Source organism: Cyanistes caeruleus, chromosome 15, assembly GCF_971803275.1.
Source record: "Cyanistes caeruleus chromosome 15, bCyaCae1.hap1.1, whole genome shotgun sequence".
Lineage (NCBI taxonomy): Eukaryota > Metazoa > Chordata > Aves > Passeriformes > Paridae > Cyanistes > Cyanistes caeruleus.
Window position 1 is genome coordinate 5,603,617 of NC_141715.1, and position 13,997 is coordinate 5,617,613.

The 13,997-nt window shown below is 51.2% G+C and overlaps 2 long non-coding RNA genes across 4 annotated transcripts; both read left to right on the forward strand.

Annotated features, from left to right (window-relative positions):
* The first annotated feature begins 2,467 nt into the window (after positions 1 to 2,467).
* LOC111935371 (uncharacterized) lies at positions 2,468 to 5,999 on the forward strand. 2 transcript variants are annotated; one of them, XR_002867673.2, is made up of 5 exons: positions 2,468 to 2,782; positions 4,877 to 4,955; positions 5,050 to 5,174; positions 5,611 to 5,667; positions 5,832 to 5,999. It is a non-coding gene; the product is annotated as an uncharacterized LOC111935371 (long non-coding RNA). The 2 variants fall into 2 exon arrangements; XR_015276579.1 differs by having other exon boundaries at positions 4,895 to 4,955.
* Positions 6,000 to 10,285: 4,286 nt separating this feature from the next.
* Positions 10,286 to 13,877, forward strand: LOC111935508 (uncharacterized). 2 transcript variants are annotated; one of them, XR_002867711.2, is made up of 3 exons: positions 10,286 to 10,836; positions 11,457 to 12,059; positions 13,197 to 13,877. It is a non-coding gene; the product is annotated as an uncharacterized LOC111935508 (long non-coding RNA). The 2 variants fall into 2 exon arrangements; XR_002867712.2 differs by lacking the exon at positions 13,197 to 13,877 and adding an exon at positions 12,340 to 13,076.
* The last annotated feature ends 120 nt before the right edge of the window (positions 13,878 to 13,997 follow it).

Consider the following 13,997-nt stretch of genomic DNA (forward strand, 5'->3'; position numbering starts at 1 on the left):
GGGGAGTGAGAGCTCCCACAGATGAGCTCCCAGTTCCTGTGTCAGTGCAAAAAGGCAGCTTTGCTCCTGCCAAAAAGCCAAAATGTACAAGAATGTCAGAAGAGAAGATACAAACGTAATGGGGTTTTATGAAGCAGCAGCTGTTTTTTTGCAGATAAATTCTACTGACCTGCAGTGCTTTAGTGTAGAGTAGTTTAATAATTAAAGGAAATGAGGTGATTCTTTTTTAAACATGCAGACAGTAATTCCTTCAGTCGTGTGCCCACCTGGAAATTGTTACAGCAGCCAATAATCAAATATGCACCAGCTTCATTTGTGTGCCAGTGCAAGGACTGCAACAGATAGACAACAAAAACTGTTCCACGGTTGCTGAAATCTTTCCACTGAAAGGATTCATCAGAATTCAGCATCCAACTGTCTGGAGGTCTTCCTGCTTGGCCTTGCCTTCTGTGTGAACCTAATGAGAGCTGACAGTAATTTGAACACTTCTGGTAGTGTTTGGGGAGGTGAGAGGTGGCTGAGAATAGATAGGAGTCAGCTGAGAGGCTGGCAGTGACTTGGAGGGGGGGAAAAAGCGCCTTCCACAATTGTTTTCTTTCCCTGGGAGTGATTCTGTTAGTTGCAGCTGTAAAAGCTGCTTCCTGGCAGCCACTGTGGAAAGGTTTAAAACATAAAAAAGGCTTGGGCTTCCCAATAGGCTTAGGGATGTGCTTCCAGGCCTTGCCAAGCACCTTCCCAGGGACTCATTTTCCATTATTAGAACACGCATGGTCAGTAGCAGCAGAACCTCTGGCAGGATGAGCAGTTGTTCTTGTTTGGAAGAAGCAGCAGCTATGCTGCCACTGGCACCCTGACTAAAGGGACACCCATCCCAGGTCACCCACAGCACAAATTAAAGGGCCTGACTCAGAGGCAGGAGCAGGGGAGCTTGTGGCAGGAGGAGGAGAGCTCTGGCACTTCCTTCCCAGGTGTGCACATTGAATCCAAAATAAAGAGCGGTCTATGATGATGTGACCTAAGCAGAGATGGATGTTCTGTAGTCAAAGGCTCCTTGGCATAGAAACAGAGGACACAAGTGGCCTGTACTGTGCTAATCCATGTTTTCTGGGAGTCTGGGGTGACAGCAGCTCAAGATTACCATGCACTGGTGTTTTGGGGGCTGGCTGGCAGGTTGCTTTCCCTCCTTCAAGGACAGCTTTGTGCCTGCTGCAGGGTGAGACCAGAGCCTGTACAATCTGTGGGCTGGGACCTAGAAGTGTCCCTGGCTGCCACTCTGCTGTCCTGCTGCAGAAAGATGCTGCTGGCTGCAGCCTGGCCTGCTGGTCAGGATGGTCCTGGTTCCGTGGGTGACGCTTTGTGTCCCCGTGTCCAGGGAGCAATGGCAGGGCTGTCCCCTGGGCTGTTCTCACTGGAGGGTGCTGGAGGCATCAGAGGGCTGAGAGCTCAGCTGGGGCTGGCAGGGAGTGAGCAATGCAGTCACCAGTTAAAAATAAGTTTGAGTTTGGTATTTGTGGGGGAGGATCCTCCTAAGGTGGCAGGAGCTGCTCAGAGGCGTGGCTTGGATGCCTGTGCTGGTCCCAGCACCAAATAGATCTGTTTTCAGATCACATTTCCACCAAATTCCCTGGCTGCACCGACCTGGCAGCGGTCTCATGCTGGCACAAGACGGGATTGCTGCCAGTGTTTATTCCAAGTTCTGGCAGCAGGAGTTCCCTCAGTGATTTGTGTGTGAGCTGAAGCATCTCTGTAAGAGCACCAGAGCTATTGATTGTAAACTGGGCAGCAGCAGAGACTCTGCCACTGGCTTGGCTGAGCTGCTCCAGGGTTTGTCCGCCCTGGACATTAAAATCCATCCCTCATTTCTGACCCAAACCTGCCAATAGGACTCTTGCTCTGGGTTTGGGGCCAGTGCAAGCTGTGGTGCAGGAGGTCTGGGGCAGAATTAGCCAGGTTTTGGGACAAGGGACTCCTGTAGAGCTTCTTGCTCCCTGCCTGGGTTACCCAGAGTTAGGCTCACTCTGTCAGAGGGGGCTCCACACACCCTGCAATTACTGTAAATGAAAGTCAAATGATTGTGGGAGCAACTTTGTCGTAGAGTCGAAGGTGTTAAATGGGACAAATCTTACGGGAGAGCTAATCCCTTTTATTAGATGGGGAAAACAAATTAGCTGGGTACACAAGCCCTTTCTGACATTATTGTTACTGTTATTATCCTGTAGTGGTGCTGTTAGAAATGAGGGCATTGCATGAGAGGGGAGGAGCATTATGCAAGTGTTTAGATGTGCTGGTAACTGCTCTCTGCTGACTTAATGATATGTTGGAGTGAAAGCCAGCAGCAAGGACATGGGAGGGAGCTGGGACTGCTGAGCTCTGCCTGGTCCAGCCTTGTCTGGACCTCCTGGAGCTGCCTGACACCTGCCACCCCAGCAGCCCCTTTTCTGTACTTCCAGCAGGGTCCTGACCATAGCACATTCCCAGACTGAGTCCCCAGTGCTCTCCCTGGTCTCAGGCCTGGTCCCCATGGATGTCTTCAGCTTCCAGAGCTGCCCTGACTTGCTTGCCAAAGGTCTTTCTGCTCCTGCCTGTGCTGGAGGCAATGCCTCGTGTGGGTACCAGTGGGACTGGTCACGTTTCCGGTGTCATGTGCTGTCCATGACGGATGGCAGAGCCAGTTTTTCTGCTCCAAAAGTGGGACTGGGGAGGAGACCACAACACTCAAATACTCAGAGCTCTGGTTGCTGCCAGCCAGGCATTGAGGAGATCACTCCTTTTTCAGCTCCAGGTAAGGCCCTTCCCTTTTTCTCTTATGCCATCCAGGGAATTTACAGATTCACCTGTGTATTTTCCAGGCTGGAGAAGCAGAGCAGGACAGCAGGGTGAATGAGGGTGCAGCAGGAGCATCCCTGGGACGGCTCATGCTCCATGTGGTCTTGGGATGGCAGTGGGGGCCTGAGCTTTGTAGGAAGGACTTCAGAATCCTGGCTGAGATGGGAGTGGGCTCACTGAGAGCCTGCTTTGCCTGGACTGGCAAGGTCATTCAGGATTCATGTAGAAGGGTATGAAGACACAGGTTTGCTGCCTTAGCCAGAGATCTTCACTTCATGCCCAGCTGGACTATGGATAATTGCAGCAGGTCCGTGGGGACCATCAGCTGGTCGCTGGGTTTTGCTGGTTTGCCTGCCTGAGCTTTAGGAAACCAGCTCATCTGGGGCAGGCAAACCTGCCTGTGCTAAATGTGAGGCAGCCAAGGCTCCAGAGGAACAAGCAAAACTAGATCTGCTGGTCTGGAATGGGATAGGAAAAAGCTGATTATTGGCAGCCATCAGGAGCCAGCACCCACAGCAGGGGCTGCACAGGGTGCTGGGTGACACCACCCAGACAGGAGCTTGTCAGAGCCCACCCCATCTCTTGGAAATCAGCAGGACTGGTCCCCAGGGACAGGGGTAGCAGTGCAGGGGGGATTAAAGGGGTTTAGCCCCCCACAGAGGAATTTCTTGGCATGTGTGGGGGCAGAGCTATCCTTTCCCAGCCCTGGCTGCTGGACTTTGGCCTGGTTGCCCATCTAGTGCAAAGCTTGATGTTCACCTCTGTGCTTTCCCTATCTGTACCTTGGCTTTCCTGAACTGCTCCCCTCTGGCAGTGAAGGCACAAAGCAGGGGCATCCCCATGGATTTGGGCTGGGCACACCATGGGAGCCATGGGGCAGCTTTGGTGAGCAGGACCTGGGCTCAGAGCATCACCAACACCTTCTCCTACCCCTTCCCAGGGCTGCCTTTTCTTTTGTTAATGTTTGATTACTTTTAATGATTTTAGATTAAAATGTGATTATTTTCAATTAGTAGTTGCACTTCTTAATTACGGAGATGAATTAGATTGCTGTTCATTATTAATTAGATTTTAACTTTGCACTGATTACATCTTCTATCAGTCACTTCCCACACTCCTTTCCTTCCCATCCAAACTCCCTCTCCCTCGATGCCACCCAAACCCCACTGCTTCCTGCTTCCCTGCAGCATCCTGGGGGTTTAAAAACCTGCCTGGAAAATACAAATCAGCATTATCAGCACAGAGGCTGCAACTGGCTCCTTCAAAAGGGCCAATAATACCAACCAGATGATGTCATTTTGTGGCTAAAAACCATTAAAAGGAAGCATTAATATTCTGCCTCCCTCCATCACTGGCTGGAAGAGAAACTATTTCCTAATTACCTGCTGTGGCAGGGGAGGAACTGCTCTTCCCAGTGAGCAGAAGGGACCCGATCCCCTCACTCCTGCTGCCTTGTTTGTGTATGAGAGGGAGGGTTTGACTTGCCCAGGCCATTTCTTAGGATTTGTTTGAGCTTCCTATTTTTAAAGCAAGCTGTTTCCTTTCCTTTCTTTTCATCTGTCACCTTTCAGGCACCTAATCAATGCTTGGGAGTTTTCTTACCCTTGCTCTTGGCTTCTTTTCTGCTTTCTGCTGTCTCCATCTCCCTCTCTGCCATCACCCTGTCCCTCAGGGAAGGTTTCTTTTCTGCTGGGGATTCCTAGGAGCCCCCACACCTGCTCTTTACTGTTTCTTCCTCATTTAATCTGAAATACTTCTGTAATTTGCACCTGCTCATGGTGGGGGGTTAAGATATCTCCCTGCACATTTTCCCTGAGATTTCTCTGCCTCCATCACTCTCTACTTGCTGCTTTCCTGGGCAGAGGGGGCTGCCTGCACGGGCACAAGGTCTGGTCCTTTTGGTTTTTGTGCAGCCCACAGGTTGTTTGATCTCCTTCCCTGCTGTTTTTGGGGGGTAGAAATTACCCCCAGGGCCTGTGTGAAAACAGAACATTCCAGGGAAGTGTTTTTATCCCTGAAATACCTTCCTGCACTCTGTTTGCTCCTTCAGGTCCTCTCTGTTCCATAGGTGTGACTGTCTCGTGCCCCAGAGCTCTTTGGTTTTGGTGAAATGTCGACAATCCTGAAATGTGAGTGTTTGGTGTGGGCCCAGGGTACCTGCAGGGTTTGTGTGTGCTGGATGCTGCACGCTGCCAATGAACCTTCCTCTGTGCCCTGCTGTAGGGTTTGGACGGGAAGATAAGGAGAAAGAGGAGAAGGACAAGAAAGAGGAGAAGGAAGAGAAGGAGAAGACTGAGGGAGAAAAAGAGAAGGAGAAGCAGAAGAGGAGGAAGAAGGGAGAAGATAAGGTAGGGGAATGATGGAGTTTTCTGCAGAACCATTTTCATCTGTCTGTAAAGTCAGACCCATGGCAAACCCACACCTGTAGCAGATGGTGCTATGCTGTCCACAGCCTAGAAATCAGTGTCCATGGCTTTTCCACTGAGACACAGCTGTCTCTTTGCTCTCAACATTCCCAGTTAGTTCTCCCTCCTTTTTCTCTCCAAATGGGATGCTGGTGTGGACAGAGATGCTGCCTGCATTGTACACACTGTGAAATCCTTGCTCCTGGCTCTGGAGGGCTCCGTGGTGCCGTGGTCACACGTGGCTCCAGAGCAGCTCCAGCGGTGCCACACCTGGCTCTGGGCACCCACAGGACCAGGAGTCTCTCTGGCTTGGAGCTCTGGCTCCAACAGCAGAGTGCCAGGCTTCCCAGTGATGCTTGTCCCTCTCTCTTCACCCCAGCAGGGAGATGGGGAAGAGGACAGGAGTGGCAGCAGCTCTGACTGTGTCTTGGAGGAGGTAACCTCACCGCCAGCTCCGTGCTGGAGCCTGGCTCCCCCTTGCACCCCAGCCCTGGGGGCTTCGCTCCTACAAACCCCAGCAGGGCTGCTACCAAATACCTGGGATGGGACACTCAGCACTCCCCTCACATGCTGTCCCTTTTCTTTCTGCTCCTGCCCCAGGACCAAGGCATTGCCAAGGATGATGAGAAGGAAGACAAGGATTAGTCTTCCCGTGCTGGAGCAGCAGTGCACGCCCTGCACACTCCGAGGAGGTGAAGATGGAAACAGCAGCTTGTGCTGGAGGGCGACTGGGCCACTCTTAGCCAAATAAAGATGTTGTGATCTCCAAAGAGAAATGCTATTTATTCACCCAGGCACACTGCCTACCCAGTGCTGTCTGTCCCTCTGCGGAAGGAAACACTCAAGGAAAGGCAATAATCGGATTTGGGGAGCTGGGTGAGCAGGTTTTGTACAAGAACGTGATAGAGTCTGGAGAGAAATGCAGCGGCTCTGCCTGCCTGGCTCTGCATAGTCCCTCCAGATCTGGCATCCCAACATCCTCCCTGTGCCCTCCACGCCGTCTGTTGTGGGATGGAGCAGCGTGATGGGGGCACAGACACCTGGTGCTGTGCTGAGCTGTTAAAACTGATTTCAAATTTATCAGAAACAAACGAAAAGCAGCTTTAGGGGGGAAAAACGCCGACAAACCTCTCTGTTTCTGCAGCACTGACCCCAGCGCAGCGGCCGTGCCTGTTCATCCCCAGCCCCGCCGCAGGGCCGGCATCGGGCGCGGCGCCAGGAAAAAATAAGTAGGAAAAATTAGGAAAAATGAGCTGGCACCGCCATCTACCGGGAATGAGATGTCTGGCACAGGGGCCACGGGTTTCATAATCGCTCGGCTGTTTTGTAAGGCTCCCGCAGCGCTCCGGGGACAGGGAGAGAACACCGGGAACAGGGAATACACCGGGAACAGGGAAAACCCCGGGAACAGGGAGAGAACACCGGGAACAGGGAGAGAACACCGGGAACAGGGAGAGAGCACCGGGAACAGGGAGAGAACACCGGGAACAGGGAGAGAACACCGGGAACAGGGAGAACACCGGGAACAGGGAGAGCACCGGGAACAGGGAGAGAACACCGGGAACAGGGAGAGCACCGGGAACAGGGAGAGAACACCGGGAACAGGGAGAGAACACCGGGAACAGGGAGAGAGCACCGGGAACAGGGAAAACACCGGGAACAGGGAGAGAACACCGGGAACAGGGAAAGAACACCGGGAACAGGGAGAGAACACCGGGAACAGGGAAAGAACACCGGGAACAGGGAGAGAGCACCGGGAACAGGGAGAGAACACCGGGAACAGGGAGATAACACCGGGAACAGGGAGAGAACACCGGGAACAGGGAGAGAGCACCGGGAACAGGGAGAGAACCCCGGGAACAGGGAGAGAGCACCGGGAACAGGGCATACACCGGGAACAGGGAGAGAACACCGGGAACAGGGAGAGAACACCGGGAACAGGGAGAGAGCACCGGGAACAGGGAGAGCACCGGGAACAGGGAGAGAACACCGGGAACAGGGAGAACACCGGGAGCAGGGAGCGCTCCGGGGGCCCTGGATGCTGGCAGGGTCCAGCCGGCAGCAGAAGGGACCTCGGATGGGGGACACGGGACCAGCACCCTGACCCACTGCTGCTGCCAGCAGGCAGAATTAGGCCAAGCCCAGAAGTCTCACCATCAATAAAAAGTTCAATGCAAACCTGAGCGTAAGCTCTCCCTGCTGTGTTGCTGCCCTGTTTTGTTCTCCTTAAGAAGTCTATTTTTGTGAGTATTTTCTTGAGTAATGCAGATTTCAGGCAAACTCGAGATTAAAAGTCAACACCGCAGAGGATTTTACTTGAAACCACAGAATGTGGCTTTGGATGTTCTTTCCATGGAACTAATGCAGCCAGCTCTTGTATAAGCACAACAAACAGCAGGAAAGATGCTGAGGAATGTTGTCTTAATTATCCAGCACAAAGATTAAAGGGAAAACATGAAGATGGGAAAAACAAACAACCCCAAAGCTAAACTGGGTTTCAATGAGCTGGTTTGGCTTCAGCAGGGAAAGATTGATTTTAACTGCCTTATTGCTTCATGAACCCTTGGGTGCATTAATGTAAAATAATCCTGTGAGGGGTTATTTTACATATGTTACTTTTCCCTTTGTGCAAGTACACAGGACTCTTGCACAAGACACAAACTACTTCCAAATAGTAGATGGAGCTGCAGAATTTTATAATCCCCTCAGGCCACACTGCTACAGGATGGGAATATCTTGGAATAAATTCTGTGTTTGGACATGAAAAGGAGAGCTTTTGCTTTTCAAGATAAAGATTGGAAAACTTTCAAGCATGGTGTGCCAGACTCTGATGTCAAGCCTGCCTGTTGATGCTCAGTTGCATCTCAGTGGAGTGGGATTCTGCTTTTCAGCTGACGGGTATTTCATCTAAAAGCCCTGAAATTGTCCTCTGTGCCTTGTGCACCAGCTCCCCAAATGTGTGGAGCCTGCAAATGTCTGTCTGCAGCTGACCCCAGGGCCATGTCCTCACACTGCCCTGGTCTCAGCATCTCCATGTGCTCAGGGCCAGCGCTGGGCACTCTCTGCCGCGCTGGGGGATGGTCAGTGCCAAGCAGGAGAAGCCTTCCTGTCTGCTGCTTGTCTTTTACAGCCCCTGCTTCAGACCACTGCACCAAGCTCTGTGCAAATACAGCATGTGCAGCCAGATCCCCGTGGCACAGGAGCAAAGAGACAAACACACCCAGGGCTGGCTGTGTGAACATCCACCCGTCTCCTCCGGCAGCCGAGCTTCTCCATCCCGCCTTCCACACCTTGCCCTGCACGCAGCTCTCACCCCTCTGCACCCTTGTCCTGCCTTCATAGAACTGGCCAAGTTTGCCCAAAAAGTTGTGGAGGTGAAAACCATTACAAGTTCTCTAATTCCTAATTCCTCGTTGCATCTCAGCCCTGGCTTGGAGCCGGGTGATGAGAATGGGGGTAGAGCACTAACATTCGTGCCAGCCATGGGGATTAGGGCTCTAAAAACACTTAGTGGAGGAGGCAAAAGGCAGGTGGAGCATCTGGCTTTTGGGGATGCTGAGGACCTTCAGTCACAGCAGTTCAGTAGCTCTCCTGAGGGACACATCTCCCAGCATGGGCTCGGTGTGCTGAGATGGGTGTTTGCCCACAGAGGTGACAGCCAGCAGCTGCCCAAGCCCTGCTGGGTCTGAGGTCTGACTTCACCGGGGTGTTTTAACCACCTCCTTTGCTCAAAGCATCTGCAAGGTTCAGCCAGGGGTTCCTCAGAGCTGCTGTGTCTTCAGCTGGCTGGGAGAGGAGCATGGAGCACAGAACTGGGCCAAATGCCCATCACACCAAGCTCTGGAGGGGCGGAGTAGGAAAAGAAGAACCAACAAGAGAAACTGTCAGCCGTGGAGTTACTTAAGCAAGTCTTGTTTACACAGATTTATATAATAGCTTTGGCTGGTCCTCGGGGAGCAGGAGGGGTTGTGCTGCCCTTGCTCACAGTATCTGGGGGTGCCTGAAGGGATCCTGCACAGCTCGTGGCTGTCTGGGGCCTCATAGCAGCAGACATGCCAAGAGAGTTTAGGTGTGGAGAAAGAATTGTTTCCTATACCATTTCATGCAGAGATGCCACCAAATAAAGGAGTTTTTCTATAAATGCCAACAATTTCAGAACAGAAAGGTTGGACCTTTATTTTGTGATGAGACTTTTCATCTTGCATCTAGGGGCTTTATATAATAAAGTGTCCTACTAGGGAAACAAGGCTCTCTAAGGTAGAGATCAAAAAGAAATCTTTCCTCTGTTCCCAAGTGACCTTCTTCATGGAAAATTTCAAGCTGCTTTTTCATTCCTCTAAAAAATGGAAACAGTTAAAAATCCTGACTTTCCCAGAAAAGCTGATTCCTGCAGCCCTGCTTATGATCTGCTAATCTCTGCAGAGTACTGGGCAGAGGTTTCCTATGAAACCACTCTTCTTTTTTTGAGCTGAATAAGAAGAAAAGCAAAACCCCAATGGAACTGGAGTTATACAAGTGAAGGGTGTTTTGGAAGGTGAAATCCCTGCTCCTGATTCCTGCACAGCACTCAGACTTGCTCCTCACTCTGCTGCATCCTTCTACAACTTTCCAAATATCTATGAATTAAGAATATTTGCTATGTTAATTAGCAGCTAAAAGTTTTAGCAGAGCTTTATTCTTGGGGTTAATCTTCATAAAAATGATGCTAAAGATACACATCTTTCCCAGCACCTTCCTCTGCCCTGCAGACCTCTCTAGGATTCTGCATTTGTTCTTTCAGAAGAGAAGAGCAGGCTCTTTACTCCTCAAACCTCGCTGCAACACCTTCCTAAAACCCACAGTGGAATGGTGCCAGGCTTCTGGAGAAGGAAAACCTTCAATTTGCTCTGGCAGATCCACCAGGACAGGTTTCTGGGTGACAAATGTTCCGAGTACTAACAACTTGACCTCTTTAGAAGCCGTGACGTCTGTGTGTTATGAAAGGAGGAGCTGGCGGCGGGGCGATGACTGGCTTACCCAAACATGATTCACCTGCTGTTCAAAGTGCAGCAGAGGTGGAGGCGAGCCAGCCTCTGGAACAAAAAGGCACAGACAGAAATACTTGTCTGCTCCTCGAGCAGAAAGCTTTGCCCGGACCACCACTGCTGCGAACAGGCCAGGAGCCCACAGGCAGCTATTTATAACTGGTAGAGAGACAGGCCTGCTCATCCTGCCTGAAATCCAGCCCAGGATGTGTTGAGGGCTTCATTCTGTCTGCCTGAGGGGAAGGGAACTGCAGGGAGACCCTTAGCAGCCCTCTGCATTTCTCCCCAAGACGTCAAGGTGCTTCATTCTTCATGTGGTCAGACACAGCTTTTGGATGGAATTTGAGCCACTGGCTTTGCGAGAGCTCTTCTGTCCTCACCAAGAAGGACACACAGTGGTGGTGGAGATGCTGGAGCTGAAGCAATAAGGACCAGGGCAGAGGATGAGGAAGTCAGACCCTGGATCTGGCCTGACAGCCCAGAGGCATCCCTGCACAGCAGGCTCTGCCAACTGCAGCCTCCTCTGGCAAAGCGAAAAGGCAGCGCTGGGTGCCCGCCAGCCCTGCTGGCATCTCTGTCAGGTGGGTGGGAGCTACACAGGAAAAGTGGAAAAAGGAAGAAATGAGGGAGGCAGCACGTACTCGCTTCTTGCTGAAGCAAGGAGCCAAGGCCACTGGAGCTGGTGGGGGAGTGGGGCAGGGCAGCTGGTGAGTCCCCAGTGCAGTGATGGGCCACCACGGTGTCACCCCCAGCCACACGGACACACAGCAGCCTGTGAAGGTGGCAGCTTCTGTCTGACCCTGCAATAAAGGCTGGTTAGACTCTGCTCTCCCCATCCAGGGTGATGGGACCTGCAGGTCTGGCCCACCAGGATGCAGCTCCCCCAGGACACCAATCTTCTGGGAAGTGGTGGACCTTGCTGCAATGAAAGGTGTCCTCAGGGAGTTGGCTTATTATGACTTTTCCTCCTTTAATCACTTTGTTATGTTATCCATGGGTTTAGGTGGTGCTGAACAAGCCCCACTGACTTTGGGCTCCTCCTTGGGATCTCCTATAGATGGAGCATCTTCAGCTTCAACAGAAATACCAATAAAACAATTGCAAGGCATCAAGGCAAGCTTGCAGCACTCTGCACCACAGCCCATGGTCTTGTCACCCATCCCAGGGACAGCTCTGATCTGTTTTTGTATTCTCTCCACAGGGGGATGTGGTTTGTACATGACTGTCCATGCTGTGGAAAAAGACATCTCCATCTATTTTATGTGGGACTTCCTTCCAAGACTGAGCGATAATGTTCTGCCAACTTCTTTGCCAAGATGTTTGGCTGAGAGACTAAAATGAGCCAGATACCAATCTCCAGCTGGGATTCTCCAGTTCCCAGGAGTTCAGGCATAAGCTTACTTACATGAACAATGAGATAATGTTACTTTGAAGCTCTCTGTCCCACCAATCCATGTGAAAGTCAACTCATTTCTCTAGGAATGATGCTGCCTCAGGCAAAGCCTGTATGACTCAGAAGGAAAAAGTATTAAAGTCTTATTAATTCCCCAACCCTGTTTACATCTGATCCTCTGTACTGAGTGTCAGGACCTCTCTGAGCACTCAAGCAGCAGAGTATCAGGACTTGGGAACAATACCATGTAATTTATGATTGCTTCCTGCCCAGTGTCTGGTCAGCACAGAACAGAACTCGAATCTCAAATCTCAGGGAGCACTGTGGCAATCTGCCTGCCTCTGCCAAGAGAAAACCAGGCCTGCAGCAGCTCCCCTAACTGCACACAGAGACCTGACAGCAAAGGTGCAGGTAATAAAAGATGAGCTCAGGACAAAGTCTCCCACACCACCTGCTTCCTTTTTGCTCCACTTCCCAGGAAAGGCTTTGAACCACATGTGGAAAACGGGGAAACCCAGTGGTTTAAAAACATCCTGGATCTAGAAATACTGTCACGTAAAGAAAGAAAGGAAAAAATTCCAGGAAGCTGATGTAGTTGTTGACAGGCTTGGGTGGGGGGGGAAGGGAGGATGATGCAAATAAATCCCTGCATGTTATATGCACGTACTGAGGTGTAAAAGTAATTCCTTAGGCCAACTCTCAAGGCTTGCAGACAGCCAGGATCCAGGTGCAGCACTGCTGGGACACAAGTGTGGCTGCACAGGTGCTGAGCCTCTTTGCCTGAGCCTGAACACTCTGCCTGGCACTTGGACATGCCACTGTGAGCCCAGTGTGGCCCTTGCTGACAACAACATTCCCCCTCCTCGGCTGGGATTCTGACACTTTCCTCCTTCTGCAGGTTTAGAAATGGGAGAACTTGTTTCACCTCTGTGCAGCAGGATTTTCAGGTCTGATGGTGCTGGAGGAAGCTGGTGGGTAGAGCAGGGATAGCAGTGTGGAAAAGGGGTTGTGACATTCAGGATGAATGTTCCTGTTTACAAGTGCTTGTGGTGCCTTTGAAGACACCCTAAGGAGCACGCAGGCCTCCTCTCTGAACAAAAAAAGTGACACTGGGGAAGGTGCTGCCACCTCAGAGCCACTCCTTAAACCCTAATGTGTCAAAAACAAGTGTCAATGCTTGCAACAAATATTTATACACTAAAAATGAGCAAACACAAGCTGGTGTGAAATCCCTGATCACCATGCTGGGCTGTCAGCAGTCTGGACCACATTAATGAAGCTGTGCTGGAGCCGAAGCACAAGGACGTGTGGATGGGAGCCAGAGGAGGAGCTGCAGGAACACCTGGAACTCCTCACCCTGCACTGACCCTGGGATATTTCCCACCTCTAGACTGGGAAAAAAAAAAATATCCTGTTGTCCTTTGCGAATAGTTTCTGCACACAGTGTGATCTGTTCTCTGTTATGCAAGATGTGAAGTTCTCATCTGGCCAGAAGAATGGTTAGCATTAAGCATTTAAAGCTTTTTTTTTTTTTTTTTCCTTTTGCAGTTATGTACTGAGTCAGCACAAACAGGGCAGTGACAAGAGAAAGCATTCGGAATTCTGAACCAGCTCAGCTCTGGATGGATTGAAGAAAACAAAATGTTCTTGCACACTGGTGCTAATGAAGCCTGGTTTGCGATGGCCTCGTGTGTCGTGCTTGATTGATTTTAAACTGTATTATGCAAAGCATTTGCTCTGCTTGTGAGGCGCTGGAGAGCCCACACATGGCTGTGGAGTGAATCAGGAGGTGAGGGAAAGAACAAGGCAGGTCCTGGGTGAACATCCCCTGGATGTCTCCCAGGGGAACTGGCTGGGGTGATGAAAGATGCTGCACTCCTCACCTGACAGCAGCTGCCCCTGGCAAAGGGCTGCTGCTCCCAGGCTGAGCCACACAAACAGCTAATTGTGCACTTTGCTGCAACGCTGGCTGTGGTAGCTAAAATCACCCTCATTTCATGGCTCATGAGCCAGGAACGTGCCCTTCTTGAGGGGTAAACTGGAGGCAAAACTGGTGAGGCCTCCCTGGTGGCAATTATTTTTTTAGTCAATAGGCAGGTTTTGGTGGAAAAACGAGCCATGGTGAGAGCTAAACCATGAAAGGAGAGTGTCTGGTGTGAATGAGCTTCGTCCACCTGAGAAACGCCCATGTGAGAGCTGCTGGGGGAAGGGATGTGCAAGGTCCTATGAGGCAGGGGGGTGGGAGGGGGGAACTAAAGAATGACCCTGCAGATGGGGACATGGAAAATTCCTCTGCTGGGCAGAGTCCCAGACAGACTCCAATGCTCCCAGGGTGACCACTGTCCTTAA